This window comes from Canis lupus, chromosome 21, assembly GCF_048164855.1.
Source record: "Canis lupus baileyi chromosome 21, mCanLup2.hap1, whole genome shotgun sequence".
Classification (NCBI taxonomy): Eukaryota; Metazoa; Chordata; class Mammalia; order Carnivora; family Canidae; genus Canis; species Canis lupus.
Window position 1 is genome coordinate 6234814 of NC_132858.1, and position 6000 is coordinate 6240813.

The 6000-nt window shown below is 54.6% G+C and overlaps 1 protein-coding gene across 5 annotated transcripts in view; it reads right to left on the reverse strand.

The window, feature by feature from the left end:
* Positions 1–4943, reverse strand: part of KMT5B (lysine methyltransferase 5B) — a 55991-nt gene extending 51048 nt beyond the window's left edge. The window contains exon 1 of one of the 5 annotated variants that reach the window (XM_072790162.1): positions 4855–4943. The gene's annotated coding sequence lies outside the window, so the exon portion shown is untranslated. Of the gene's footprint in view, positions 1–3239; positions 3325–3806; positions 3986–4082; positions 4240–4854 lie in introns of those variants that run through there. The other 4 variants (XM_072790160.1, XM_072790158.1, XM_072790159.1 and 1 more) reach the window with 4 other exon arrangements.
* Positions 4944–6000: the final 1057 nt, after the last annotated feature.

Below are 6000 nucleotides of genomic sequence, written 5' to 3' on the forward strand. Positions count from 1 at the left end.
TTAGAAGTGAGAAAACAGGGTGGCAATTAAGTGTAAAATATAATTTAAAATTGGAAGGTTCAGTTGTAGGAGCTGAGGCTTGGCCCTTGTGTCTTATAATAAATAATGACAGAGCAGACTGGAACACAGGTATTCTTATTCCAATGGTCCTTCATCCAGCTCCGGAATTGTATGTAATGTAGTCACAATTGCATACAATCCTAAAAAGGCTGTGTGGTTTGAGTTTGTTTTACAGACATCAGACAGCCCCAAATCTGGCTGGAAGAGGCAGGAGCCAGAGGCAGTGAGTGACCAACCTGGTCCTAGGAACCCTTTAGCACGACAAATGGAAAACTGTGAAGCAAAACATAATTTAGAATATTGATAACTATGGAAATAATCAGTGACTTCACTTCTCCTTTTGTGAGAATATTTTAGAATGCAAATAGCTTCTGGTTCCATCACAAACTATATAAAGATAATATATCAGCTCTGTCTCCAGGCAACATGAGGATCAAAAGAAAAGGTGTTTTGTTTTGTTCTTTTAAAGCAAACATTATACATTAACGTGGCTTTACAAAAATAAGGTTAGAAGTCTTTGCTATACAGATGGATTCTCTCCCTAGCATTTCTTTAAAACAGTAAAATAAAATCCTGTAATGCAGAAAAAGTAAGAAATGGACGACCAAAATTTAGGAAGATGTCTATTGATTCAAAATATGTTTGTAAATGGCAAGTGCTTTTTTTATTTGACTAGGGCAAAAAGAAACTCAGATCACACTAATAAGTACGGGGTTAGATATTGCTCAGGCATGATCTTTACTTTTAATCGATACTTCCAGATTCTAGGAAACACCAAATTATGAGGGGGAAAAAAGGGACTACAGTAATAACTGAAATAAAAACAGATTTGTAGAGAGGCTGGGGGAGAGGCATGAGGTAGAGTTGATAGAATTTAAAGAAACCTGCTATACTTTCCTTCATTAAAAATCCTTTAGACAAAGACCTAGGGTACTCACTCCCTACTGTTTGCTAGGACCTCATCCTCATACAGCTTGTTCAATGAAACTGAGCCATTAAATCTTCAGGGTTTAACTTACATTTCAAACTAAGAGCTCCAAATAGAAAGTAATTTTATGAGTTTAAAGTTGGCAGTCTGTCGAAGAAATTACTTTTCAAATCACTGTGTTCTAATGCTTAGAATATCCTAATGATTACAATTTAAAGTGCATTAGCTAGTTTTAATTTTATCTTGTAATAATTTGAGCTTGTGCTGCTTAGAGCCATTAAATCCATTTTCTACACCAAGACATGTCAGTAAAATTACAAGTTCTTGCCCCCAAAACAAAAAGTAACTAAAAGTCAGACTGGAAAACTAAGTTACATCCTATATAGAAAACATCTTTCTACTGCATGCAGCTGTATCTGGGCTAGAACCACCCCACATTTTCTCCCTGCATTTACTTAGTGTATCCATGTAACCAGTACTGTGTCACAGTGGAGCAAGGACATACGGTCCCTGTGTGGAAAGCTCAACTGCAGTGTTCTGGGGCTAACACATAACAGAGTGCCACAATTCTTGCTCCATGAAGAAGCATTTTGGTGAGTGGAGAAAAAGTAAAGCTCATATATGGCAGGCAAGAGTATAAAATAATGGAAACCACATGGTTTGTCTGAAAGGATTTGCTCTCATAAGCCATGGAAAGGACATTCCTGTGGACAAGGAGCTGTTCAGATGGTACATGTGTCTTTCAACACAACTGGGCCACTTACCCATGTCCTATGTAGAGAAAAATCAGATTTGATCCCAAATTTATATGACCCAAGGAAAAAATGACACACCAACATCCCCACCCACAAAACTCTATGCTCAAACACACAAACAACCTGTGACCACTTCCTTCACATCTTATTCTGCTATACTCTCCAACTCCCCTTCCCCTGAGTAGGTCCACTGGTATCTGGTTCAAGTACAGAAAACAGTTCAGGGTATCTGAGAAGACAGATGAACATACCGGCAAGAGGGCACTTGGAAATGACTTTGAAAGAGTCTGGTTTCAAAGTTCATGTGCACAAACTATGTGGCTTTTGTTATTAATAACAACGTCTTAAGATAACATTAAAATGGACATAATACAAAAATCCAAATACAAGCTATGAGGCTCCATAACTTGGAGATTAACAAATTCACTTTTGTCAAATGCCTACTAAGCACCTACTTTGCACCCGCCCCAGACAGAGAAAATAAGTAATAGCCCAACAAGTTCACAAGAAAACTGAAGGGGTGGGCAAATAACCAAACAGAATACCCAGTAACAATTGCTCAGGGAACGCAGAGGAAATGGGCATCCTCCAGAGTGGGCCAGTCCCTGCAGGTAACTTCTCGCCAGACCTTTCCGAAGGATGAGGGCGAGGGGGCAGAGGGTGGCTAGGAATGCTGGGCGGAATGAGACCAAAAGGTGCCAGGCATGGGGAAGCTCGTTGCACTAGAGCCTGGTAAAGGGGGAGTAGAATGTAGAATGCTTAAAGATCAAAACCTGGAAAGTGGACCGGAGTTCCCCCACATGCTGGGATTAAAGCGTTTGTGGACTTTACTCTCGGAAAATAAGGAGTCCCGACAGTGACGGGGCCACACCTGTGTTTCAAGATGCCAACCGTTCGGCTACAAAGTAAACGTGTATTTACACCAAGTAACTCTTCAGATACGTTTTTCGATATACACAAGTCATCGGCGCTATTTCAGGCAAAAATGATTTCCCCTGTCCTTTTCAAAACATTTACGCTTGTACTACCAATCATCAAAAGTTGCGGCTATATTTTCGCTATCCAAGACTAAAGGAAAAAGTTGCAGCTGGCAACTACTTCCTCCGACGATCCTACACGGCAGTCTCCCAACCACGTTTAACGGACTCTACTTTTATAAAGTTTACAGTAGCTTACATCTAAGAAGGTCCTGATGAAAAGGCATAATCACGACCGACCCATTCATTGCCCACTACTCTACGTAAGACAAGTTTCTAAAAATCATCTTCCAAGAACGAACACACGTTCACCCCCTTAGTAATTCTGGCTTCCCCGCTTGACGGATCGGAAGTGACAGCTCCAGAACGGGGTCAAATGAGCCCAAAGACAGAAAGAGTGGATTTCTCCGGGTGCAACGTGCCTCTACACCATCCTCGAAAGTTGGATCCCGTTGTCACCACGGAAACGCGGTCCCGCCCCCCCCCCCCCCCAGGTGGGAGCGACGCCGAGCCCATCACCTCTGGGTGTGCAGGACAACCGCCACTCTGCGAGGACGGCCGGGCACCGAGGGCACCGAGGGCGCCGCTGTCAGGGCAGGGCGGGCAGGGCGGGGGACCGGCCCCGGTGGAGCCTGAACCAGGCTCCAGCCCAAACAAAAACAAGCCGAAGGGAGCGCGGCAGAGGGAGCAGATTGGGCGAGCCCGATCACGACTGCCCATTGGAGAAGAGGGAAAACAGAGTCCCCCAATCGCGAGCGGCGGGGCTGCTCCCCTCGTGCGGCCGCGGGCCGCCCCGGCGCTGCCCGGCCCCGCGCTGCCCGCCGGCCGCTACCGCTCCCTTCCGGCGGCGGCGCCCACTGCAGGGCCCGCACCCCCGCCCGGCGCCGCCGCCCGCCGCCCAGCGCCGCAGCCGCCCGCCGCCGCCGCCGCGCCGCGCCCCTCCCCCGGCCGCCGCCCCCCGCGCCCGGGCCCCGGCCCCCGCCCGGCCCGGCGCCCCCGCTCCCGCCGACCCGCCCCCAGCCCGCCGCCGCCGCCGCCGCCGCCCGGCGCCCCCGCACGCCCGCGCCGCGCCCGCCCCCCGCTCACCGCCGGGCGCTGCCCGCTCCTCCTCGGGGCGCCGCGCGGCCCCCGGTCCGGCCGCTGCGCTGGGGGGTCCGCGCTGCCGGGCGGCACTTCCCCGGCCCCCAAGAAAATTAATCACCAAAAAAAAATTCCCGAGAAAAATGGAGAGTAAAATCCAAGATGGCGGCGCCTGCCGCAGCACCGCCCGCTCCATCCGCTGTCGGGAAATAAGTCCCAGCCGCGGCCGGAGCCCCCCGCCCCCACCGCGCCGCGCCCCCGCGTCCCCACGCCCGGCCTCACCTCGCCTCGCGCGCGGCCGCGCCGTCCCGGGGGCCGCCTCCGCCGGGGTCCGCGTCCCGGGTCCTGGCGCCGCACGCGCCGCCGCCGCTGTCCGGGCGCCCTCACCTCATAGCCCCGGAGCCTCGCCTCCCGCGCCGCAGACGCGTCGCCGCCCCCGGTGAGCCGTCCGGACGCCGCCCGGGAACGGTGGAAGGACACGAAAAGGAGTGCCCTCGGCCGGGCGGAGGGACACCGCGCCGCCTCGCGCCACTGCTGCGGCCTCTGTTGCTTTTACGGGATTTGCGGGGGGGCGGGGGGCGGCGGAGGCGGAGAAACACGGGGAGGAAACGAGTTCCTCGCTGGGTGCTCCCGGGGGCGGAGGGACAAAAAGCGAATCTGGGGAGCGAGGGGAGACGAGCCGCCGCCTCGCGTCGCCCGCGGCGGAGGGATCCGCGCCGAGGTCTGCCGGGATCCCTCCGCCCCTCGCTGCCCTTTAAATCGCGGCTGGAGGCGGCGTCGCCGCGCGCCCCTCGGGCGCCACCCCGGCTGCGTGCCGGCTGCGGGTGCGGGTGCGCCCGCCGGGCCGGCTCCCGGGGAGGGGGGTGGGGGTGGGGCCGGGGGTCGCGCGGCCTCTCGGTCCCGCGGCGTGCGTGGGGGGCGCCGCGGGGAGGCGGCCCACGGAGGCGAGCTTCTTTGTTGTGCGAGCGGGTGTCGCTGCAGCGGATACACCCTCGGGAGCGTCGGGGCGGCCGCGCGTTCCGCCGCGCCGTGGGTGGGGGGAGCGTGCACTCACCGGGCCACTGGCTTCCGGGTGTCCGCCGCCGTCCCCGGGGCACCCACCGTGTGCCTGCCCGGCTGGCCGACGCGCCGCTCCTTCCGCTTCCCTCGCTCGTGGGGCAGCGCCGGCGCCCGAGGTGCAGCCGCACCCCCGCCCGGGACCTTGGGCAGGTGCGGGAGAGGCCGAGGGTCGCGCGCTCCGGGCGCTGAGCTGTGGGAAGGGGGCGAAGCACCGCCCTGAGTCCTGCGGTCCGATAACACTGGCTACAAAATAACAGTACTGAGACTCACACGTACACAGCCTTCGCCGGGTGGTGGGCGCCGTGCTCAGGGCTTTGGACTCTTCGCAACAGCCCTCAGCGGGTGGGAACGTGGTGCTTCTCCCCTACATGCAGGGAAACAGGTTAGGCGACCCCTAGGAGAGCTCGTCTGGGGGACTCCGGATCTGTGGCCACAGAAGTCAGGTGCTCAGAGCTGGGGCCTGCAAGTGGCCCCTTGGGCAGTGGAGGCACGAACAGTGGGTTGCAGTATGTTAGGGGAAAGGGGTGGTTAGGAAATGTGGGAGCTGTAAGTGCAAAGGCCTGGTGGGGGGGAGGCTCCGGCGTTTCCAGGGCAGGTGGATAGATGGATTCCAGGAATCCGTTCTTGCCTTGGTTTCCCTTGTATCCCGAGGGTCTGGCACAGAATGGGCGCACCATAAAGGATGATTCACTGGAGACTGTGGTCCAACTAACACCCATACACGTGCTGACCTCATTCACCCTCCTTGACCTTGGGTAGTAGACATGATGCTTATGATTCCTTTCACAGATGAGAAACTGAGGCACGGTGATTTGCCAAGAGTGTGTATGTAACAGGCAGCCAGGGGTCTAGATCTTCCAAACCAAAGTTCCTCCCACTGCTGGCACCTGCTTTCTGCCCTTCCCCCTCTAGAAGCCAGCTGGGGTTGAGGGGAGAGTGTGGGTGGAGCCTCACCACCCCTCAACCAAACCAGACCCAGGCACACAGCTTGGGTCTTACTGGATAAGAATTCACCTTGCCCTGTTCCTCTTTGCAGACACAACTAACAGATAATTGCTTTGATTTTGTTAGTTTCTGATTTATCACTAAATGTTCTTTCCAAGATTTTTATAGTGCTTGGCTCCAAATACTCAAATTACAT